General features: G+C 48.8%; 1 long non-coding RNA gene across 1 annotated transcript; it reads left to right on the forward strand.

Annotated features, from left to right (window-relative positions):
* Window positions 1-9,758: 9,758 nt before the first annotated feature.
* LOC116980300 lies at window positions 9,759-25,975 on the forward strand. The gene is made up of 3 exons (XR_004413922.1): window positions 9,759-9,866; window positions 11,063-11,072; window positions 25,952-25,975. It is a non-coding gene; the product is annotated as an uncharacterized LOC116980300 (long non-coding RNA).

Raw genomic sequence — 25,975 nt, forward strand, 5'->3', positions numbered from 1 at the left:
TTTGATCCCTAGACCGTATCCAGGATCTGATGAACCATCTCCTAGATCCCTGGATCCTGGATCGGGTCCTGGATGTGATGAACCATCTCCGAGATCCTCTCCTGAAGTCTCGGTTCCTGGACTGTATCCTGGATCTGATGAACCATCTCCGAGATCCTATTCCTGAACACCCGATTCCTCTTGGCTCCAGGATCCTTCCATCTCCCTCTCGGAGAAGCAGATGTCTACGGTTTTTGGCCCCGTCTCCGCCTTGCCACGCTCTCCCCATCCCACACTCGATTGCGGAGCTGGTGACCGACTCCTCGGACTTTGACCAGGGGAGCGCATCCTCGAATGGTCTCCAGCGACGGTGAACGTGGCCAACTGGGCGAAGAGTTGAATATATGGATGGAATGCGTGTGGGCGAGACCACCGCACTTGGCGGGTCTCTCGAGTGGGACGTACGCCACAGCGGTTGCAACAGTCCAGCCATCCCAACGTTATTCCCTTTCACCACAGTATCTGCCCGTGAACCATTGCCGACGGACTCTCGTAAACGACCGACTGTGCGATTCCATTTTGCAGTGACCACCCTGCCTGGTGCAAGGATGAAGCCCAGCCTTTGGATTCGACTGCAGAAGGCAAGTGGATATGGAAAGCCCAACGCTGTAACCGTGACGGGCCAAGAACGAGACTGAGTGGCTTCCCACGCCGGCCTCCAAACGGCAAATGCAAACCTGAGACCCCCGCCAAAGGTCTCTAACGGGGTTTTACACCACGTCAAAATCGGTTACCATCTCAACTCACTGCTCCGGACTCTACTCTTCACGATGAACTACGGCCTTCAGTATTGGTGTGTCCCAAACAACTGCAATGGACAGTTTGCCGTTCATCTCTGACGGAAGGAATACTCTTCCTTCGACACGGACTTTATCTGCCGCGCAGTGCAGGACATGTTGTAAACTGGTGGGGGCGAGGGATCGATTGTCACTATGGTACTCTGATCTTCCTTGCAAAGTCACATCAAGGCTGTGGAGGCCAAGTCAATGGGTGGTTATTGAGTGGTACGGGGGTCGGGGGTTGTGGGGAGAAGGCAGGAGAATGGGGTTTGGAGGGAGAGATAGATCAGCCATGATGGAATGGCAGAGTAGACTTGATGGGCCGAATGGCTTAATTCTGCACCTATCACCTATGAGCTTCTGAACCAGGGAGGTGAGGGAGGAGTAAAACTCGGGTCTGCTACTGATGTTTGTTTTGAACGATAAATAAGTTGGACATTGTTTGTAGCAAACATTCCAACATCACGCGAGATGCCAGCAACATTGGCGCAGTGGTAGAGCTACTGCCTTACAGCACCACAGACCCAGGTTCGATCCTAACCACGGGTGCTGTCTGTATGGAGTTTGTGCGTTCTCCGCGTGACCACATGGGTTTTCTCCAGGTGCTCTGGTTTCCTCCCACATTCCAAAGACATGCAGGTTTATTGGCTTTGGTAAAATTGTAAACCATCCCTAGTGCATAGGATAGTGTTAGTGTACGGGGTGAAAGACAATAGACAATAGGTGCAGGAGTAGGCCATTCGGCCCTTCGATCAGCACCGCCATTCAATGTGATCATGGCTGATCATCCCCAATCAGTACCCCGATCGCTGGTCAGCACGGACTCGGTGGGCCGAAGGGCCTGTTTTCTGTGCGTTATCTCAAGTAAAGTCTAACTGGACAAGGCAGGTTCATTTCAACTCCAGTTACTCATTGGAATAGTGGCCTCGAAAACCAAGGCTGTTTTACAAGACCACACTAGGGATGTAACCCTGGTCCACTTGTGTGAAACACACGCATGATTAGAAGCCTCTGGTGTACAGCTATGAGCTTGAAGAGGGCAATCGGCCATTCAAGTCATGGGCTTCACAAACGGTCCATTGCCAATTGCAAAAAGGACGATGTGACTAACTTTTAAAAGTAGATGGTTCTGCTTACAATCAATCCTGCATGGGCCCCTGTGGTGTTATATGGGGTGTGTTTCTGATCAGCTGGCTGTGATTTCCATGCTCCAGAATCTTATCTCATCGGAAGTCGTACGCAGGTGGGAAAATGTGCAATTTTTGTATAGTTGATGTTCTAGTTTCTGCGTTTAATCCATCGTCTTATGAAGCATCCGGTGGCCACGCCACTTATAGATGCACCAGATCGAGGCAAGAGTTGCCTCATTGTTACTTTCCAGACGGTTTTGTAGTTTTGACATTGTTGGGATATAGTTGGACTTGCAAAGCCAAATCTCTTCCCATCCCAATTTATCAGGAGATGCTGTAATTGGCCAGGACGTTCCATTTGGTACATCGGTACTTAGTATTGTGCTTGCCAACTCTGTTAAGAGTCGACCACATTGGCCTAGGGTTGGAGTCACGTATAGGCCCGCCAGATTAAGACAGCCATTTCCTTTTCATCCAGTACATTAAGTGATCACTCCAGCACTTGCGATGTCCAAACCCCCCGTGGTCACCTCTACTGCTGCGGGCTTGTGAACTCCTGAAGTGAATCTGAAGCCGTGTTCTTGCAAGCAAGAAGAGATTTGGCTTTGAATGACTTTGGCCCAGCCAGGGTATATATATATACGTGACTTCAGTCCGGTCATCCCAGTGACATAACCACTACAGTAAATGCATGGTGTTTGTACTGAACCGCAGCTGGAGTCCCTTCCTTCCGTCCGACCTCAATGGGTGGTCACTAAAGGGGCTGTCCCACTGCGGCGACCTAATCCGCGAGTTCTGACGAGTTTGCCCTCGACTCATACTCGCAGCACGGTCGACAAGCGGTCCTAGGAGGTCTTTGTAACTCTCCTTCATGCTCGAGAGTGGTCCCCGCGTACTCGAGGCCTCAGCTAGGTCGCGGCGTATTTTTCAACGTGCTGAAAAATGCCCGCGAGTAAAAAAAGGTCGCCATGGAAAAAATCGATACTTTTTTTACTCGTAGGTTTAGGCGAAGTAGGTCGCAGTAGGTCGGCATGTTAGTCGTAGGTAATCGAGGGTAGTCGTAGGTAGTCTTCATCATAGTCGGAGGGAGGTCGAAGGAGGTCGTCTTCACTCCCCACTATTCGGTGTCCAATTTTCCCAAAGTTAGTCGCAGCTAGTCGTAGCTAGTCTTCAACATAGTTGAAGGAGGTCTTCACCATGGGATTTTTTCAAACTCTCCTAAACTCTTCTAAACTCGCCAATTAGGTTGCCCAAGTGGGACAGCCCCTTTACGAGATAAGATGGTTCAACTCATTGAAGTTGCTCCTCTCATGGCCTTGCTCAACCAGCCTATTTGGAGTCATAGAGTCTGACAGCATGGAAACAGGCCCTTCAGCCCAACATGTCCCCATCTGCACTAGTCCCACCTGCCTGCTTTGGGCCCATATCCCTCCAAACCTATCCTATCCAAGTCCCTGTCCAAACGTTTCTCAAACGTCGTTATGGTTTCTGCCTCAACTATCTCCTCCAGCAGCTCGTTCCATACGCCCACCACCCTTTGTGTGTTATAACAAGTTACCCCTCAGGTTCCTATTCAATCATTGCCACCCCTCCCTCCCCCCTCACCTTAAACGTATGACTTACAGTCCTTGATTCTCATACTCTGGGCAAATTATTCTGTGTTTAAGAAGGAACTGCAGATGCTGAAAAAATCGAAGGTAGACTAAAGTGCTGGAGAAACTCAGCGGGTGCAGCAGCATCTATGGAGCGAAGGAAATAGGCAACGTTTCGTCCCGAAACGTTGCCTATTTCCTTCGCTCCATAGATGCTGCTGCACCCGCTGAGTTTCTCCAGCACTTTTGTCTACCCTGAACGACTGTGTGTTCCTCTCATGATCTTGTACACCTCGAAAAGATCACCCCTCATCCTCCAGTGCTCCAAGGAATAAAGTCAGCATCTTCCTATACCTCCGTCCCTCGAGTCCTGGCTAGTTCCTTGAAAATCATCTCCGCACCCTTATTAAGCTTGACAACATCTTTCCTGTAACATGGTGACCAAAACTGAACGCGTTACTCTAAATGTGGCCTCACCAATGCCTTGTGTAATTGCAACAGGACCTCCCAACGTCTATATATTCAATACTTCGACCGATGAAGGCCAAGCTTTTTTGACCACCCTATCTACCTGTGATGCCACTTTCAAAGACACATGCACCTGCCAATTTCAAGGAACAATCTACTTGTGTTGTGGTCGATGAGTGTGGCCACGCACAGGATTAATCACATCGGTAGGGAAAAGGATTGTGTTATGCCCCTGTCCCACTTAGGAAACCTGAACGGAAACCTCTGGAGACTTTGCGCCCCACCCAAGGTTTCCGTGGGGTTCCCGGAGGTTGCAGGTGGTTGCCGGAGGTTGCAGGTAGGGAGACTGACAAAAACCTCCGGGAACCGCACGGAAACCTTGGGTGGGGCGCAAAGTCTCCAGAGGTTTCCGTTCAGGTTTCCTAAGTGGGACAGGGGTAGCGAGCTTCATATCTTTTGGCGACCCTGATACGTCAGCCAATGACGCCGGCAGTCGCCGAAAAAATCGGCAAGTGGGACAGCCCCTTTAGTTTGCATCGTTCCCCAAGGGAAACTTGGCAAACGGCAACAAGAGCCTCACAGCGCCGGAGACCCGGGTTCGATTCCGACCTCGGGCGCTGTCTGTGCGTGTGAAGTTTGCACGTTCTCCCTGTGACCGTGTGGGCTTTCTCCAGATACTCCAATTTCCTCCCACATCCCAAAGACGTGCGGGTTTGCTGTTTCATTGGCTTCTGTGAAATTGCCCCTGGTGTGTAGGGGAGTGGTTGGGAAAGTGGGATAGCTGAGAACCAGCGTGAACTGGTAATCGATGGTCGGCAGGGACTCCGTAGGCTGAAGGGCCATAAAGATTCCATGCTGTATCTCCACATTAAACATCCGGGGTACCTACTGCTTTTCTTCCAGGAAGATAAAGGAGGGGGGGGGAAATCCTAGCATTTGAAAACAAATAGTACTTGAGGTTAGTTTGAATGGGAATAAGTGAGATATAGACTTGACTTTCGCCTTTATTTGGATGAAGGCCAATATCTACTATATATTGTTACCTGTGGATAGTATCTCATGACATAGATGGCACATCGTACAATAGTGAAACTCCAGTTCCAGCAGCCAACGTTTGCTTCTGGGTGGAATAAGGGACCTCTTCTCTTCCAGGATAATCGGTCAAGTGAAAACTGGTACCTGGGCCTGAAAGGTGCCAGATGGAGGGGGGACAGAATGTGTAGGGAATTTGTTCTTGTTTGGGCTTGTTGGGTGGGTGGGTGGGTGGGCAGGGGGGAGAGTTCGGTGATGGGTGAGAGCACCATCAGTTTCACCCAGGGCCTTGAGCGCCTGTTCCACTTGGGCGTAATCTGCGCGTAATTTACGCGACATCATTTACGCGTCACGACGAACGACGCGCACATCGTGCCACGCACGTGATGCGCGCATGGTGCGTATTACGTGCGCATGGTGCATGGTGACGTAGGCAGTGACGCCTGGTCGCGCGCGGCGCCCCAGGGTTTTGGGATGTGCGAAATCTTCGCCCGCCATCTGCGTGACGCGCAAATGACGCCCAAGTGGGGCAGGCCCTTTAAACTCGACAATCTTTGAGCAAATGGGTCCAACTGATCATTGGAAAGGGAAAAATAAAGCGGTGGAAACACTCACAAGGTCAGGCAGCGTGCGTGGAGAGAGGGGCAGAGTTAACGTCTCTGGTCAAAGAGTCATACGGCACGGAAAGATTCCCATCTGAACCATATCCCTTGTGCAAGAAGGAACTGCAGATGCTGGTTTACCCAAAGGTAGACACAAAATACTGGGACGGGCAGCATCTCCAGAGAGAAGGAATGGGTGACGTTTAAACATCACCCAGTCCTTCTCTCCGGAGATGCTGCCTGTCCCGCTGAGTTACTCCAACTTTTTGTGTCTATGTTCCCTCTATACCTTCATTGTCCATGTACCTGCTCTTCGATTGATTCTCTTTCCACAGTTGTTGCCGGACCTGTTGAGATGTTTCCAATCCAAGTGATTCCCACGAGATGTTTTCTGCCATCTTAGAGTGAGATCTTAAAAAGGGAAATTGTTGAATGGTGTAATTCTTGGTATGGTTTGGTACTTTATTTGTCACGTATACCGAGGTACAGAGAAAATAACTTTTGTATACAGATCAGTATAATAAGCATCTCAGATACAGTACAAGTGTATCACAGTAGTACAGAGTCACCAGTATACTGTCCCAGTGCACTACTGCAGTACCTACTTATCTAATATGTATCTAAGTGCTTGTGTATAGTGACACTTGTACTGGACTGTATACAACATTTATTTTCATTGCACCTCGGTGCAGTTTAGTTTAGTTTAGATATACAGAGAACAGGCCCACCGAGTCCCCACCGACCAGCGACCCCCGCACATTCACACCATCCTACACGCACTAGGGGCATTTTTACATTTATGCCAAGCCGATTAGCCTACCAGCCTGTAGGTCTTTGGTGTAAACCGAAGATCTCGGAGAAAACCCACGCAGGTCCGGGGGAGAATGTGCAAGATTCCGTGCGGACAGCACCCGTGGCCGGGATCGAACCCGGGTCTCTGGCGCTGCAAGTGCAGTAAGGCAGCAACTCTATCGCTGCGCCTCCGTGCTGCCCTAGTGACAAATAAAGTAGCACACCATACCATATGCCACCTGTCGGCACTGGGCCTGTACTCACTGGAGTTTAGAAGAATGGGGGGGACCTCATTGAAACATACTGAATAGTGAAAGGCTTGGATAGAGTTGATGTGGAGAGGATGTTTCCACTAGTGGGAGAGTCTAGGACTAGAGGTCACGACCTCAGAATTAAAGGATGTGCTTTTAGGAAGGAGACGAGGAGGAATTTCTTTAGTCGGAGGGTGGTGAATCTGTGGAATTCTTTGCCCCAGAAGACTGTGGAGGCCAAATCAGTGGATATTTTTAAGGCAGAGATAGATTGTTGATCAGTACGGGTGTCAGAGGTTATGGGGAGCAGGCTGGAGAATGGGGTTAGGAGGGAGGGATGGATTGAATGGCGGAGTTGACTTGATGGGCCGAATGGCCTAATTCTGCTCCCATCACTTATGACCTTACACCAAGAATTACAGCACATTCATCCATTGCTCTTTTGAAGAGCACACTCTGGGATGGCAGGTGGACCCTTTGTGTTCCACGCCGCTATTATTTTCATAGCTGGAGTGGAGAAAGTTTTCCAAAGTTGCTCAGCCGTGGTTTAACGGCTCACGCTTGATGTTTTGCAGCCTTGGAAAGAGAACGCAGCATTTCTGCCGTGAAAAGATTTAAAATGGGTGTCTGCAGAGAGGGAAGAGAAACATTCCATTTAAATGGTGGTGTGGGGGGTGGGAGGGGGGGTGGATAGAGAGTCTTGAGGCACAGCACTGAAATAATTTATTTGTCTTTGGACAACTGGTGTGTGAATTTTAACGTGTAGTTTTATTTATTGTTATTTAATGAATTTCGGAGAACACAACGTTTTTTTTTGAGAATGAAAATTGTGATTGTGTGTGTGTGTGTGTGTGTGTGACATGTTGTACAATTGTGGTTAATTTATTTCACTTTTTTGGTGAAATCTCACTTTCTTGAAGAAAATATGTATGTTTATGTCTATGTACAGCACTGGTTGCTTTGAGTATTATGGTGATTTGCTCTTTCCTCATGCAGTTTGCTGTTTATTTGCATTCCCGGTGAGGAGAGGTGCGTTTAACCTTTTTTTTTAAAATAATGAATTGACCGAGACTGGACACCAAGATCCAGTCTTAAAATATTTGTTTTCAAAAAAATGTAGCAGTTGTATAACACATATTAATCACGTCAAAGACATTTTTATGAATTATTTTACGCGCAGCGGTGATATACTGTAAAATATATATATATATATACTGTAATATTAATCATTGTATGTGAATCAAATGCCAAAATTCATCTTTTTTTTTATTGTGTGCAAATTATATATTCCCAATTGCCATCCCGCAGTCTCACAATTTATTGTTGTCTTGTTGCGTTTTGCGGTTGACTTCAAGAGATTATTGCACTGTCATTTTCAACCCTGAGGGTGTACTAGTACTTTCAATGCTCACGCTTATCACGTGTATAAGGAGCAGTGGCCTTGTGAAAGATCATTCAATTAAGTTCAAGGGAAGCAGGCAATAACAAAGCTTGCAAACTGCCTCTTGCTTTTGTGATTCTCTTGTGTCTCTCTCTGCCTCTGTGTCTCTCTGTGTCTGTGTCTCTATGTGTCTCTCTGTCTCTGTGTGTCTCTCCGTCTCTCTCTGTCTCTCTCTGTCTGTGTCTCTCTCTGTCTCTCTCTGTCTCTGCGTCTCTCTCTGTCTCTCTCTGTCTCTGTGTGTCTCTCTGTCTCTGTGTATCTCTGTGTCTCTATGTCCGTGTGTGTGGCTCTGTGTCTCTCTGTCTCTCTGTGTCTCTCTATGTCCGTGTGTGTCTCTGTGTGTCTCTGTGTGTCTCTCTGTCTCTCTGTGTCTCTCTATGTCCATGTGTGTGTCTCTGTGTCTCTCCCTGTTTCTCTGTGTGTGTCTGTGTGTGTGTGTCTCTGTGTCTCTCTGTCTCTCTGTGTCGTTCTGTGTCTCTTTGTCTCTGTGTCTCTCTGTGTGTATGCGTCTCTGTGTCTCTGTGTCGTTCGGTGTCTCTCTCTGTGTGTCTCTGTGTCTCTCTGTATGCATATAAGCATTCAACATCACGAATAGCATTTCTAGTGTCTCCTAAATAAAATTTAATTTTAAATATCCACCATTTCCCTGAACGGATAATAGGAATTAGAAGATAATTGTTATTTACTCCGGGATATTGTTCTTCAAGGCTGCATGCAGTGGTAGTGGCGATACAGTTTAACACTTGTACCTGGCTAGATTAAGTGAAATTCTTTGTGCCACAGTGGCGCAGCAGTAGAGTTGCTGCCTTACAGACCCGGGTTCAATCCCGGCTACGAGTGCTGCCTGTACGGAGTTTGTACATTCTCCCCGTGACCGCGTGGGTTTTCTCCGGGTGCTCCGGTTTCCTCCCACACTCCAAAGACGTGCAGGTTTGTAGGTTGAAAGGATCACCAACAATGGTGCCAGAAAAGTTACCACAATCACTCATCCCTTCGTGTGTGTGTGTGTGTGTGTGTTGTGCGTGTGTGCGTGTGCGTGTGTGTCCCACACTGGGTCCCCCATTAGTTCTCTGCGGGCCCCTCCAAGCCGGGTCCCCCTTTGTTCTTGGCGCCCCACCCCCTAAGCCGTGCCCCCCTTTGTTCCCTCAGCGGCCCCCCATGCGGGGCCCCTCTTTGTTCTCCGTGTGACGGGGGCCGGTCCACCTGGGCCCGACCCTGCCGTCGTCCCGTTTCAACCAGGGTTGCCAACTTTCTCACTCCCAAATAAGGGACAAAAGGTCAAAATAAGGGGCAAATTCCCGACGGCAATTCATTGACCGACTCGGCCGTGGCTGGGTGAATGATGAGTTGGCCCGGGTGCTGGACTGCACACAAAGCGGGCCAACATAGACACAGGCGGGCCAGCTGAGGAGTTTTGGCCCGGGACGCGCGACGTCGCGCGCCCCATCCAACTCATGAACCGATGATCGGCCATGAGAAGGAGGGGTGGTGGTGGTGGTGTCGGCGGTAAGCGAAGGTCCGAAGGTCGGACAGCTGGCGACCGACGGGGCCACGGGCGAGGTGCTGCTGCTGCACTCCATGGGCTGCACTACGTCGGGACGGGTGAGGCGGGGCCGGACGCGGCGCTCCGACCCGAGTAGTAGCGGTCAAATACGGGACAAGGGTGGTCCTGTATGGAACAAACCAATTTAGCCCAATATACGGGATGTCCCGGATAATACGGGACAGTCGGCAACCCTGGTCTCGACCCCTTGGCTGCATCCTGCCCCCGACTCTGTTTGAGGCTCCGTCCCGACCTCCATGAACTCCGACCTCGCACCACACCACACCACACCACACCAATAGACAGTAGGTGCAGGAGTAGGCCATTCGGCCCTTCGCGCCACCACCGCCATTCAATGTGATCATAGTTGATCATCCCCAATCAGTACCCCGTTCCTGCCTTCTCCCCATACCCCCATGACTCCGCTAACTTTAAGAGCCCTATCTAGCTCTCTCTTGAAAGTATCTAGAGAACCGGCCTCCACCGACTCACTACTCTCCGTGTGAAAAAGTGTTTCCTCATCTCCGTTCTAAATGTCCAACCCCTTATTCTTAAACTGTGGCCCCTGGTTCTGGACTCCCCCAACATCGGGAACATGACGTGGAAGTGAAAACAATTGCCCGGCAAACCTCACACAGCAACTTCATTCCATGTTATTCAGCGCGGAAACGGAATAAAGGCTCATCTACCCCGTGTGTGGTTTGTAAACTCGAGACCCTACACCTGCATCGTGCGGCCCACGTCAGTTATCGGTTTAGTTTATTGTCACGTGTAACGAGGTACAGTGGAAAGCTTTCGTTGCTTTTCTCGTTTGGAACTGGCGGCTGCTCTTACAGTGTGGGAAGGAGCAGAGAACTTTGCAAACGTGGGACAACCTTCCGGTACTTTCCAACTTACGGTGGTGCAGCGGTAGAGTTGCTGCCTCGCTGCGCCAGAGACCCGGGTTCGATCCTGACTGCGGGTGCTGTCTGTACGGAGTTTGCACGTTCTCCCGGCGACCTGCACGGGTTTTCTCCGGGTGCTCCGGTTTCCTCCCACACTCCAAAGATGTGTAGGTTTGCAGGTTAATTGGCTACTGTAAAAAAATTGACCTACCACCTAATCTTGTAAGTCTGAAGAAGGTTCCCGACCCGAAATGTTGTTTGTCAATTTCCTCCTCTGATGCTGCCTGAGCCCCTGAGCCTTTATTGCAGGCTCAGTGCAAATGAGGAGGTTGGGGTTTAGAAATTGGAAAGTATTGCTGCACCTGTACAGGCCGATTAGGAAAAGGGGAGATGCAACGAGACCTGGGTGTCATGGTACACCAGTCATTGAAAGTAGGCATGCAGGTGCAGCAGGCAGTGAAGAAAGCGAATGGTATGTTAGCATTCATAGCAAAAGGATTTGAGTATAGGAGCAGGGAGGTTCTACTGCAGTTGTACAGGTTCTTGGTGAGACCACACCTGAAGTATTGCGTCCAGTTTTGATCTCCTAATCTGAGGAAAGACATTCTTGCCATAGAGGGAGTACAGAGAAGGTTTACCAGACTGATTCCTGGGATGTCAGGACTTTCATATGAAGAAAGACTGGATAGACTCGGCTTGTACTCGCTAGAATTTAGAAGATTGAGGGGGGATCTTATAGAAACTTACAAAATTCTTAAGGGGTTGGACAGGCTAGATGCAGGAAGATTGTTCCCGATGTTGGGGAAGTCCAGAACAAGGGGTCACAGTTTAAGGATAAGGGGGAAATCTTTTAGGACCGAGATGAGGACAACATTTTTCACACAGAGAGTGGTGAATCTCTGGAATTCTCTGCCACATAAGTTAGTTAAGGCCAGTTCATTGGCTATATTTAAGAGGGAGTTAGATGTGGCCCTTGTGGCTAAAGGGGTCAGGGGGTATGGAGAGAAGGCAGGTACAAGATACTGAGTTGGATGATCAGCCATGATCATATTGAATGGCGGTGCAGGCTCGAAGGGCCGAATGGCCTACTCCTGCACCTATTGTCTATGTTTCTATGTGTAGGGGAGGCCACATTCGGAGAACTGGACACAGGTTTTTCCACCATATTTACAGTCACAGTCATATACAGCACTGAAACTGGCCCTTCGGCCCAACTTGCCCATGCCGACCAAAAAGTCCCCCTCTACACCAGTCCCATTCGTCCCTGTTTGGCCCATATCCCTCGAAACCTTTCCTATTGAGTATTGTGTGCAGTTTTGATCTCCAAATTTGAGGAAGGACATTCTTGCTATTGAGGGAGTGCAGCGTAGGTTTACAAGGTTAATTCCCGGGTAACTCAGCGGGACAGGCAGCGCCAATAGAGGGAAGGAATGGGTGACGTTTCGGGTCGAGACCCTCCTTCAGTGTTCGCTGACTGGATAGCGCGCAACAAAAAAAACTTCTCAATGTACCTCGGTACACGTGACAATAATAAACTAAACTAAACCGCCCTAAGTATTTAGCGGGAAGGGGCACAGTGCTGGACATAGCCTTCCACGTCAGTCCTCATATTTCGCTTGGGTAGTTTAAACCACAGCGGTATGAACATTGACTTCTCCAATTTCAGGTAGTCCCTGCTTTCTCCCTCCTTCCCCTCCCCTTCCCAGCTCCCCCACAGCCCACTGTCTCCGCCTCTTCCTTTCTTCTTCCCATCCCCCCCCCCCCCCCCCCCCCCCCCCACATCAGTCTGAAGAAGGGTCTCGACCCGAAACGTCACCCATTCCTTCTATCCATAGATGCTGCCTCACCCGCTGAGTTTCTCCAGCATTTTTGTCTTCCTTGTCAGTCACACCTTTGCAAAGGCTTGCGACCTTTCCAGTTCCGGTCCTGCCATCGCTTTCTCCTGGTGGGTCTCGGGTCAGGGATTGTCCAATTCTCAAGGAGTTCGGAAGAAGGGTCTCGACCCGAAACGTCACCCATTCCTTCTCTCCAAAAAAGCTGCTGCCTGTCCTGCTGAGTTACTGCAGCGTTTTGTGTCTGGTGTCCAAGGCCAACTGCTAACACTCAGCGCCATCTTTTGGTTCCTCCTGCACACAGAGTCTCGGAGAACAAGCTCTGAACGCATGTGCAGGAAGCATCTGCAGATGCTGGTTTACACCGAAGATGTATGCTGAATACACACAAAATGCTGGAGTAACTCCAGAGGACATGCTGTAGGTTTCAGGTGAAGGGCGAAATAATTAATAGGAATGTCATTTTCACGTGTATGGAACAAGCTGCCAGAGGAGGTAGTTGAGACAGAGACTGTCATAATGTTTAAGGAACATTTACGCAGGTTCCTTTATAACAAGAGGAATCGAATATAGGAGCAAAGAGGCCCTTCTGCAGGTGTACAGAGCCCTAGTGAGACCACACCTGGAGTATTGTGTGCAGTTTTGGTCCCCTAATTTGAGGAAGGACATTCTTGCTATTGAGGGAGTGCAGCGTAGGTTCACAAGGTTAATTCCCGGGATGGCGGGACTGTCATATGCAGAGAGAATGGAGCAGCTGGGCTTGTACACTCTGGAGTTTAGAAGGATGAGAGGAGTATCATTGAAACATAAGATTGGTAAGGGCTTGGACACGCTAAAGGCAGGAAACATGTTCCCGATGTTGGGGGAGTCCAGAACCAGGGGCCACAGTTTAAGAATAAGGAGTAAGCCATTTAGAACGGAGATGAGGAAACACTTTTTCTCACAGAGAGTTGTGAGTCTGTGGAATTCTCTGCCTCAGGGGGCGGTGGAGGCAGGTTGCTTTCAAGAGTGAGCAAGATAGGGCTCTTAAAAATAGCGGAGTCAGGGGATATGGGGAGAAGGCAGGAACGGGGTACTGATTGGGGATGATCAGCCATGATCACATTGAATGGCGGTGCTGGCTCGAAGGGCCAAATGGCCTACTCCTGCACCTATTGTCTATTGTGTATTGTCTATTGTACATGGGACATGGGCCAAATACAGGTAGGTGGGGCTAGTGTAGATGGGACATGTTGGCCAGTGTAGGCAAGTTGGGACGATGGGCCTGTTTCCATGTTGTATCATTCAAACTCAGCGGGTCAGGCAGCATCTCTGGAGAAAAGGAATGGTTGCCATTTCGGGTCGAAACCCTTCTTCAGACTTTTTTTCAGGTAAGGGGAGTGGAAAAGTTAAGGTGGCTGATGTCAGGCCAGCAGTTATAAATGAAGAGGTCTAAAGAGGGTAGAGGGCCATCCGGGGGTGGATGGGAGAAGGGGGAGACACTGGGTGGTGAAGGCTCGTTCCCATAGAAAAAGGCACGGAGGTGGAGGCAACGTCGTGGCGGCCCCGGAACTCGGAGAGCGAGGGCGGACGGGAACGAAAGTAAGATCTCAGCTGAGGGCCTGAGTCTGAAGAAGTGTCTCAACCCGAAACTCCATCACATAAGGTCATAATCCCAGGCCGATCACGGTGGCGCAGCGGTAGAGTCGTTGCCTTACAGCGAATGCAGCGCCGGAGACCCGGGATCGATCCCGACCACGGGCGCTGCCTGTACGGAGTTTGTACCTTCTCCGTGGGTTTTCTCCGAGATCTTCGGTTTCCTCCCACACTCCGAAGACGTGCAGGGTTGTAGGTTAATTGGCTTGGTAAATGTAAAAAATTGAGCCCAGTTGGTGTAGGAATGTGTTAATGTGCGGGGATCGCTGGTCGGCGCGGACCTGGTGGGTCGAAGGGCCTGTTTCCGCGCTGCATCTCGAAACTAAACTAAACTAAACTAAAAAAATAAGGTCATATGTGATAGAATTAGGCCATTCGGCCAATCAAGTCTACTCCGCCATTCAATCACGGCAGATCTATCGCTCCCTCCTAACCCCAATCTTCCGCCTTCTCCCCGTAACCCCTGACACCCGTACTAATCAAGAATCTATCTATCTCTGTCTTAAAAATATCCACTGACTTGGTCTCTACAGCCTTCTATGGCAATGAATTCCACAGATTCACCATAAAGATTTTCTCCTCATCTCCTTCCTAAAAGAACGTCCTTTCATTCTGAGGCTACGACCTCTAGTCCTAGACTCTCCCACTAATGGAAACATCCTCTCCACACCCAAGGTAGACACAAAATGCTGGAGTGACTCAGCGGGACAGGCAGCATTTCTGGAGAGAAGGAATGGATGACGTTTCGGGTCAAGACCCTTCTTCAGACATCTCGACCCGAAACGTCACCCATCCCTTCCCTCCAGAGATGCTGCCTGTCCCGCTGAGTTACTCCAGCATTTTGTGTCTACCTTCGATCTATGCCAGCATCTGCAGTTCTTTCCTACACACCCTATGCCTTTGGTCCGTAACCCTTCAAAATCAAAGACATTCTTGCCATAGAGGGAGTACAGAGAAGGTTCACCAGACTGATTCCTGGGATGTCAGGACTTTCATATGAGAAAGACTGGATAGACTCGGCTTGTACTCGCTAGAATTTAGAAGATTGAGGGGGGGGTCTTATAGAAACTTACAAAATTCTTAAGGGGTTGGACAGGCTAGATGCAGGAAGATTATTCCCGATGTTGGGGAAGTCCAGAACAAGAAATCACAGTTTCAGGATAAGAGGGAAGTCTTTTAGGACCGAGATGAGAAAATCATTTTTTACACAGAGAGTGGTGAATCTGTGGAATTCTCTGCCACAGAAGGTAGTTGAGGCCAGTTCATTGGCTATATTTAAGAGGGAGTTAGATGTGGCCCTTGTGGCTAAAGGGATCAGGGGGTATGGAGAGAAGGCAGGTACGGGATACTGAGTTGGATGATCAGCCATGATCATATTGAATGGCGGTGCAGGCTCGAAGGGCCGAATGGCCTACTCCTGCACCTATTTTCTATGTTTCTATGTTTCTATCCTATCCATGTACCTGTCTAAATGCTTCTTAAAACGCCGAGTACTCTCGTGGGCACGAGGAAGAAACAAAAAGCAAATAAATCATATCGTAGGTGACGGAAGACAGGCAAAGAGCAGAGCCTCAGCAACAGAATGCGTGGAAATGATGAACACAAAAAATGATATCTTCCTTCTGTTATATGCGTTGGCATTATCCTGAGTGCTTATATTTCTTGGTTCCTGTGGCATTTTAATGAAGTGTAATTTAAAATAGTAAGATTAAACGAGAACTTACCAGTTTGAAGTTTGATCTGTATTTTATGAGGAGTCACGATGAGGGATTACGTGAAGAACCCCGCCAGGACGCATGCGTGTCATTCTTCAAAGCAGCGGTGTGAAATCACAGATAACTGTAATGACTAAACATAGTAAGATTAGAGAAGAGATACCAGTTAAGTATATGATCAGGGTGGGAGCGGAGGGCACGTAATCCCTCATCGTGACTCCTCATAAAATACAGATCAAACTTCAAACTGGTAAGTTCTCGTTTAATCTTACTATTATACTTCGGAGTCACGTGAGTGACTACGTGAAGATTTTAAAGCTCTGTGATTTCATGCCGTGGAAACGAGTCCATGCATCACGTCTGCCTTGACTGTGGGAGGAATTGTGTTAACATAATTTGGACATGAATTCGACATTGAAATCATAAAATTTGTTAACACAAATTTATAACCCCTTTTTTTTTTGGGTTTAAATTAATTTACAGAACTTAAAATTGTTTCTGCAAACGTTCCAGGTTTCATTACTGGTTTATTATAAAATAATTGGAATGTTTTCCCCTCCAGACCATCCTGCTGCCTTGAGGATTTGGTCCATTGGTACATCCAACTGTATTGCTGCCGATGTAGCTGCAGCCCTGGTGGAAAGAGATTTTAAAAATATTAGTATCCACCCCAGCCTGTGTTAGCACCTGTTTCAGCCATCTAGAGATGGTCTGGACCGTCACTCTTGGTGTGGTTGCTAGTGGCTGACCAAAATGTGCCTTTTCATTGCCTCTTAGGATATTCGTTTTCTCCATGTATAACGACAGATGTCTTACTATACACAGACGGTCATCTGTTGGGTATGACCTAATTGTATATTGAGGCCTGCTGATCCCTTTCTGTTCTGCTTACTATCTCATAAATATGAAACTTAATATTTTCTGTTGAGGAAGTCATGTTGTCCAGTCTAGTTTTTGCAGTGACTGTATCCTCTGTGCCGTGACCAATACCATTAGCATGACTGTTTTAATGTCAGTCTGTGTAGGGACAGAACTGTTGCTGGAGACCAATTCCTGAGCATCTTCAGGATTATTCTCACATCCCATATTGGGGAGTATCTGGTTCCCCTCATAGGTTTTATACCAGTGGGTGAGTCCCAACAGTGTAATGCTCTGTCCCCTGCCATAGGTAAGTCGATAGGGCACTTCTGGCGCAGTTGATGGCACTGTAACTGAGCCCCTCATCATAGTGGAGGCCTGCCAGATATTCCAGAACAGACGGGATGTTCATGTCTCTGATACCATGTTTGATACCACTGGGAACCATGGTTGAGTAGGCCAATCGGGTACTACCAATACCAGATGCAGAGTCTTGTTGTATTTCCTTAATGCCCGACTGATGAGGCAGGAAAAGGAGGGAATGCGTAATAAACAATTTCCCCTGTAGGGGTTTTGCGTTCCCCTTTACTCCACTTCGGGCCCAACTGCCCGAGTTATTCTCTCCCTTGTCGGAGGGTCAAACGGCCACCACTCCACTCGAGCGGTTTCCAAGAGAGAGAATACAACAAAAAGGGATTCCCCTAGGTTCTAGACCTCGGAATTATGGTGGGATATGATAAAAGGTTGAATTGACCAGAGTGTGCTGATGAGAGAAAACAGAAACCAAGATGGACTCAAAGCAAGTCTAAATTTACAGGCTTTATTAAACAATGAGATATCGAATCTCACCAACACTACATAATACGTGGCTAAACTTATGCTTTAAACTAAGACTATGGACGGAAAACTATCGGGCACGTCGTAAAACTTACTTTACACAATTTTACCCCCCCTTGACCTCTTTCCCCTTCTCAACCACTATCCTATTTCGGGAATTTCACCAGGTCACCGCGATACTCACAGCTAGGTCGATGCAGGCCCACGAGCTTTCCAGCAGAGCAGAAAGAGAGCAGGAAGAGCAGGAAGAGCAGGAAGAGCAGGAAGAGAGCGAGTTCTGGCTTGACTCCTGCTTTATACCTGAGATTCCTTTGAAACCCCCAGGTGGTCCTCTGGATAAAAGGGGTTCTTTTGATGTTTCCCAGTTTCGATCTGGCATGAACAATAGGCTTCCAATGATAAGGGGTTTGCTGATGTCATGATCCCTCAGCCTGATCGTTATCATCCCCGATGGTGATTGTGCTTCTGCTTCACCGTCTGCTGAGGCTTGGATCCTTCCTTTGTGTATCCAAGAGAATCTCATTATCTCCGTCTCAGCCTTTCCTGTTCACACCGTTGTGTGATGTCCAAGTCCAAATGCATTTCGTTGTCTCTGTACTGTACACTGACAATGACAATTAAAATTGAATCTGATCTGAAGTCCACAGGCCAGACGGGTTTGAAACTTGAAACTGATTCTTTCTGTGGATTGGGGTTTTTTCCGTTGCAGCCAGCAAATCTGTCTTTTTAAAATATCTATGTCCTTATGCCCCACCCCCCCCCCCCCCCACCTCCCCCCCCCCCCCCCCCCCCCCAATGCAGCGAAAATGCATCTGTCGCCGCTGCCCCAGGGTCTGGTTCCCATGAAACATAATTTGATAACTGGTGGTTAAGTCTGGATGCGAATAAATCGATATCTGGTGTTCCATATTTGCTGTGATATCAGCAAATACTATTTTATTCAACATCCAGTTGGTGTTTTCATTAAAATTGCGTGACCTGGTGTCTGCCACTGAATTTAGTCTTCCTGGTAGGTAAGTGGCTGATATCCAAATATCTCTCTGGATACACCATTTGCCAAATTGTATAGCCAGATTGTCACATGATGTCGATTTGTTTCCACCCTGTGGTCAATGTATGCTACCACGGTGGTATTGGTATTGGTGGCTCCCCACCCAAGTGCACTGGCATCAGTTTGTAGTACCATGGAAGGGTTACTGACAATGATTGGATTGGAACAAAGCCAGATGTTATCTATCCACCATTTTAGTTCCATTTTAGCTTGATTGGTAGTTTCACAGATCTGTCAAAGTGACCTGCATAATTTAGAGTGCTTGTATTTTGCTCTCTGTAAGTTTTGGTAATGTAGAGGTCCAAATTGTGTGGCTGGAAAGGCAGCCATCATTATGCCAATTACTTTTGCTACCAATCTGATGGATGGTTTGCTGATGTCAGTGAGGTTATTGCAAGCCTCTATTAAATCTCTAGCCTTTCCCTTAGGCAGAGTCACCGACATGTGAACTGAGTCAATGGTGAAATCCCAGGTAGTCCATAGTAGTGGAAGGCGTTAGTTTAGATTTAACTGGATGAAAAATGAATCCCAGTTTTCCAAATAACTTTTTTTTTTTTTTTCTTTTCTTTTTTTTGTGGCTGTTACAGTTTGTTTAGCCAATTCCAAAGTTTTGCCCACAATGAGTATGTCATCTAAATATGCCATGACCATGTGTGTACGTTTCCGTATAAACGCTAGGGCTGGTTTCAAATATTTTGTGAACAGCCTGGCCTGATGATAACACATTTGGCAGTGCTTTATACTGTCAGAGTTGTCCCATCCAGTTGAATTTTAAGTAACATCTGTGGTCACCTCGTATAGGCACTGAATAGTAAGCATCTTTTAAATCGATGCTGGCCATTGAAGTAACCTTTGGAAATTAATTGTTAAGCAGTAACAAAGGTATCGATTTTGTCAGATCTATGATAATGCGATGACCATCATCTTTTTTGTTTTTGATAAATATATTGGACACGAATCCTAATGGTTCGTGTTGAGTTTTCTCAATTACACCTTTTTTGTAAAGCCGCTTCAGTTCAGCTTGCGCATTTGATTTTCCTTTATCAGAAGGCACGAACATTCGGTTCAGTATATGTTGAACTGGAGGGCTGTACTTGTGTAGAAACTCTATTGTATATCCCTGGATACTGCTTTAGATGTAAGTATCGGTTGTTTATCATGCTCCATGCATTCAGAAAAGAGTGTAATCTCCACCCAATCTCCGTGCTCCCTCTATATTGTAGGGAACCAGACCCACCTACCTCCATAGTTACCAGTGGCAGGTTTACTTTTTGTAGGTTCTTCGCTGCTGTTGTCGCGCTGGGTCTGGATTTTCGGTTTGGTTGGCGTTGGAGGTCCCCGCATCTTCCAAGAAGGCCGGCCTGGGCCATGGCCTCGTAGTGGGTTCCAGTAGGTTCTCTTGTTCCTGCACCCCCTGCACACTTGTCTTTCCTTCTGCGGACCCCTCTTCCAGGTCAGCCCAGAACTGACCCGCAGTGCTCCCCTCTGATGAGGTAGAAGCACTGTGCAGCCCTTCAAGAGGTACTGCTGTGGGTTTATCATAGGGCCCACAGTGACCCGACTCCATCTCCCGGAGTCTGTCACGTTGGAGCAAAGCTCCATACCCCGCTCCATCCGGCTCCAGCGCTCTCGGGCGCTGGCCGCCCGCGGTTGTTCAAAGTCGGACTCCTCTGAGTCCACGACTTTGTTTGTTTTGTGTCTAGCCTTTCTGCCCGGCCGCGTGGATCTGGCCGGTGCGGAGGCGACATCGGGCACAGCTGATCCAACTATCGGTGATCCAAGTGCCGCTGGCTGCTGCTGGCTGCCCGCTGCTCCGCGGTCCTCCTCTCCAGCTTTGTCCTTACTGCCCTTCTGTGGAGTGGATATGGCCGGTGTGGAGGGCACAGCTGATCCCATCTAGCCCACCAGCTTTGTCGCAGCTCGTTGGTTTCTCCACCTGCAATCAGCATGGTAAAAACACAAAAAGACCGCAGCTCTTACCTGCAGGTCCAGGTTAAAATTGTCGCTACGGGTGAACGTCGTTCCACCCCGCCTGCTGCTGTCACACTGGCTCCAATTTTGGGCTCCAGGTCTTCCCCGGTTAGGTCTGGCTGGAAGAATTGGTTCACCATATCCAGCATGCCTTCTTTCACCCCAGGGCTACTGGGGGTATGTGGTTCTGTGACCCGTTCAGAGTCTACCCAGAACAGATCCTCCGTGTTCTCCTCTGACGAGGAGGAGACACTATGCAGCCCCGCAAGGGGTACCGCTGTGGGGCTTATTGGGTGCCCACTGTGGCTAGCCTCCCTCTCCCGGAGTCTGCCACTTTGGAGGATCTCCTGGAGTAACCGCTCTAACCGGCCCCCGTGCTCACGGGCACTGGCCGCTCCCGGCTGCTCGTACTGCCCCGTCCGCTCGAACCGGCCCCCGTGCTCACGGGCACTGGCCGCTCGCGGCTCCTCAAAGTCCGACTCTTCTGAGTCCGGCATTCGTGGGGTCTTTCTCTTCGCTTTCCCGCCCGGCCGAAAAGTGGATTTTGCCGTAGCGGGAGCGAAGTCGGTCACAGCTGACTCCAATTCAGAAGATTCCCGTGCTGTCGGCTGCTGCTGTTGTTTCTGCTGGCTGTCCGCAACTCCGCGGTTCCCCCCCTCCAGCCTCTTCGCAGCCTTTCTCCTCGTTACTCTGTCCATCTTTCACCTAAAAATAAGTCGAAAAACGCAGAGTCCCTTACCTGCTGTTGTCGGCTTTTGAAATACTGCCGCTTGAGGGAGACGTCCTCTCCCGTGCTGACTCGTTGCATAGCGTGAGGCGATAATGACACGCATGCGTCCTGGCGGGGTTCTTCACGTAGTCACTCACGTGACTCCGAAGTAAAATCCACATTACGCTTTTGATTTCATTACGAGGGAAAGCGATATGAAAGATGCTATTAAGCTGGAGAGAATACAGAACTTGCCCACGCCGACCAAGATACACTAGTCCCACCTGCCTGCGTTTGGCCCGTATCCCTCTAAAGCTTTCCTGTGTTAAATGCTTTTATGGTTCCTTCCTCGACTCCCTTCTCTGGCAGCTCATTCCATACACCGTAAATGTATAAACTCATGAGGGGAATAGCATGAGGAGAGTCTCTTGCCCAGAGTAGTGGAATTGAGAAGTATCATCATCGGCGGTCACTCGAAACAAGTATGACTGTCCTCTCATGGAGGACGCCTGTGCGTGACTTTGTTTAACGTGGGGAGACTGGTGCACAGACAGCCACCCCACGGTCCTTGACAGATCTGGGTCGGGATCCAGTGGCATGGAGTCCAAGACGACCGGAGACCCTTTTCTGCTGCAGCCCTCATCCGCCTTCCCAGCCGTTGTATCGTTAGTTCCACTAAGGTCAGCCATCGTCCTCCGCCTGTTCCACCGTTGAGGTCTTGGTTGGATTGCTCTTTGTCAGAGACCTCCCCCTCGACCTTGCTGCCGTGGGTGGCCCTACCAGGAGCACAGCTCCAGACGGCATCGCTCTCAGGATCTCAGGACCACACAAGCTTCTCCACCACGACAAGGTGACAAGCCACAGAGAAGAATTGAGAATCAGAGGGCATAGGTTTAAGGTGAGGAGGATAAAGATTTAATAAAAAACTTTTTCACCCAAAGGTTGGTGGGTGTATGGAACGAGCTGCCAGAAGAGGTAGTTGAGGCAGGGACTATTGCAATATTCAAGAAACATTTAGACAGGGTCATGGATAGGACAGGTCTAGTGGGATATGAGCCGAACGCAGGCAGGTGGGACTTGTGTAGATGGGGCATGTTGGTCGTTGTGGGCAAGTTGGGCCGAAGGACCTGTTTCCACACCATATGGTTCTATGGCTCTATGACACCCACCACCCTCTGGGTGAAATAGGTCAGACCTCTAAGCAGGTGATAAGCGGTTTTGTGGGAGCTAGCACCGTTCAAGATGTGAATTGTTGTTTCCCATAAGACAGGGGACAGTAAAACCTGTGTCTCTGTTAAGTCTAGTGCAAAGAAGGCTCGGTGGTGCAGCGGTAGAGTTGCTGCCTCACAGCGCCAGAGACCCGGGTTCGATCCTGACTACGGGTGCTGTCTGTACGGAGTTTGTACGTTCTCCCCGTGACCTGCGTGGGTTTTCTCCGAGATCTCTGGTTTCCTTCCCGCCCGTACAGGTTTGCAGGTTAATTGGCTTGGTATAAATGTAAATTGTCCCTAGTATGTGTGTGGGATAGTGGTAGTGTGTGGGGTTCGCTGGTAGGCACGGACCCGGTGGGCCGAAGGGCCTGTTTCTGTGCTGTATCTCTAAACCTAAAACTAAACTAAAGCCTCGACTGAACTCGGAAAACCATTGAGAATTCAATCATCCTACAGGTTTCTAACCTTAAACCAGTGGCTGCAATAATCTGACACTTTTGCTGATATCTGCTTCTCTTTTTGGATAAACACAAATTCTCATTAGTCGCAGAGGGATTTCGTTACTGTTACAGCATCAATGAGTTCGGTCAACTAGAGTCTGAAGAAGGGTCTCGACCCGAAACATCACCCATTCTTTCTCTCCAGAGATGCTGCCTGGCCCGCTGAGTTACTCCGGCTTTTTGTGTCTATCTTCGGTTTAAAACCAGCATCTTCAGTTCCTTCTGTTTAGTTCAATTTAGTTTAGAGATACAGCGCAGAAACGGGCCCTTCAGCCCACCGATTCAACGCCGACCAGCGATCCCCGCGCACACACACACTATCCTACACACACTGGGGACAATTTGCATTTATACCAAGCCAATTAACCTACAACCCCCCACCCCCCCCTCCTCCCACCTGTATCCACCTATCACTCAAGGACACAAAGTTCTGGAGTAACTCAGCGGATCAGGCAGCATCTCTGGAGAACATGGCTAGGTCATGTTTTGGGACTGAATTCATCAGTCTGAAGAAGGGTCCCCACCTGAAACGTCACCTATCCATGTTCTCCAGAGCTGCCGCCTGACCCATTGAGTTACTCCAGTACTTTGTGTCTTTTCTTTTCCCCTGTGAACCAGCATCTGCAGTTCCTTGCTTCTCCACCGATCACTCGACAGGCTTTCTTTCCTCCTGCCCCCCCCCCCACACCATCCCCTACTATCAGTCTGAAGAAGGGTCTCAGCCAAGGTACACAAAAATGCTGGAGAAACTCAGCGGGTGCAGCAGCATCTATGGAGCGAAGGAAATAGGCGACGTTTTGGGCCGAAACCCTTCTCAGCCAGACCCGCTGAGTGACCCCAGCACTTTGTGTCATAGTGACTCATTCTGGTTATAGGCTCTGTTGGAATCTGGTCATTGACTGCCCCCTGGTGGCGCAGCGGTAGAGCTGCTGCCTTACTGCACCAGAGACCCGGGTTCGATCCCGGCCACGGGCGCTGTCTGTACGGAGCCCGTCCGTTCCCCCCCGTGACCAGCGTGGGTTTAGTCCGGGAGCTCCGGTTTCCTCCCACACTCCAAAGACGTGCAGGTTTGTAGGTTAATTGGCTGTGGTAGAATTGTAAAATTGTAAATTGTCCCTGTTTTGTATGTAGATTAGTATTAATGTGCGGGGATCGCGGGTCGGTGCGGACTCGATGGGCCGAAGGGCCTGTTTCAGTGCTGTACCTCTAAACTAAACTAAACTAAATTGCAAGCTTCAAATCAAGGATATCTGGGAATTATAGGCTGGGATACAAATAAATTGTTCAAAAATATGAATAATAAGTGCAGATGAATTACATTCTGGGGTTTGGATACAAGTTTAGATTATGTTACAATGGTCCATGATGTTGGTGAGGCCACATATGGAGTGTTAGGTAGCTCTGCATGGAAACAGGCCCTTCAGCCCAACTTGCCCATGCCGACCAAGGTGCCCAATCTACCTGCCCGCATTTAGACCATATCCCTGTGAAGGAAGGGACTGCGGATGCCGGTTTACACCGAAGATAGACACATAATGGTGGAGTAACTCAGCGGGTCAGGCAGCGTCGCAGGAGAAAAGGAAGAGGTGACTTTTCGGGTCTGAAGAAGTCGCCCCGACCCAAAACGTCACCTGTTCCGTAACTCAAGCGGTGCTGCCTGTCCCAGCTGAGTTTTCTCCAGCATTTTGTGTACCTCGAAACCATGACTGAATGGCGGAGTAGACTCGATGGGCCGAATGGCCTATTTCTGCTCCTATGACTTTTGAACTTAAGAAAATTCTTAAATCTAAAGGACATTTTGGTACAGAAGCAGAGGTGGGAGTAAACAGCCACTCATCCTTATACCGTATGGCCCCATTTCTAACTTAGCTTCTGCCCTAACACCTGAAAGTCTTCGTTTCAGTTCAGTTTATGTTATTGTCACATGTACCGAGGTACAGTGAAAAGCTTTCGTTGCGTGCTAACCAGTCAGCGGAAAGACAACACATGATTACAATCGAGCCGTTTACAGTGTGCAGATACATGATAAGGGAATAACGTTTAGTGCAAGGTAAAGCCAGCAAAGTCTGATCAAAGATAGTCCGAGGGTCACCATTGAGGTAGATAGTAGTTCAGGACTGCTCTCTGGTTGTGGTAGGATGGTTCAGTTGCCTGATAACAGCTGGGAAGAAACTGTCGCTGAATCTGGAGGTGTGCGTTTTCACACTTCTGTACCTTTTGCCCAAGATGAGGGGGAAAGAAGATACAGAAGTGTGAAAACACACACCTGCAGATTCAGGATGGACACAAAATGCTGAAGAAACTCAGCGGGACAGGCACCATCTCTGTATAGAAGGAATGGGTGACGTTCACCCATTCACCTATTCCTTCCCTCCAGAGATGCTGCCTGTCCCGCTGAGTTACTCCAGCATCTTGTGCCTTTCTTTGGTTTAAACCAGCATTTGCAGTTCCTTCCTCCAACCTCCAGATTCGGGGACAGATTCTTGCCAGCTGTTATCAGGCAAAAACTGTTTGTCTTTCTCGAAAGCAGCCATGATCATATTGAATGGCGGTGCAGGCTCGAAGGGCCGAATGGCCTACTCCTGCACCTAATTTCTATGTTTCTATGTTTCTAAAGGATCGCGCAAGCATCAGAGCAATTTTTAAGATCAGCAGTGGTTTATCAGCGCTGTTCCTTTTATCCTGTATGTGGACAGCTTGATTGTAATCATGTATAATCTTTCCGCTAACTGGATAGCACATAGAAACATAGAAACTAGGTGCAGGAGGAGGCCATTCGGCCCTTCGAGCCAGCTCCGCCATTCATTGTAATCATGGCTGATCGTCCCCATTCAATAACCCGTGCCTGCCTTCTTCCCCTATCCCTTGATTCCGCTAGCCCCTAGAGATCTATCTAACTCTCTTTTAAATTCATCCAGTGAATTGGCCTCCACTGCCCTCTGCGGCAGAGGATTCCACAAATTCACAACTCTCTGGGTGGAAAAGTTTTCCTCGTCTCAGTTTTAAATGGCCTCCCCTTTATTCTGGTTTGCACCGAAGATAGACACAAAATGCTGGAGTAACTCAGCGGGACAGGCAGCATCTCTGGAGAGAAGGAATAGGT

Source organism: Amblyraja radiata, chromosome 14 (assembly GCF_010909765.2).
Source record: "Amblyraja radiata isolate CabotCenter1 chromosome 14, sAmbRad1.1.pri, whole genome shotgun sequence".
Taxonomy (NCBI): domain Eukaryota; kingdom Metazoa; phylum Chordata; class Chondrichthyes; order Rajiformes; family Rajidae; genus Amblyraja; species Amblyraja radiata.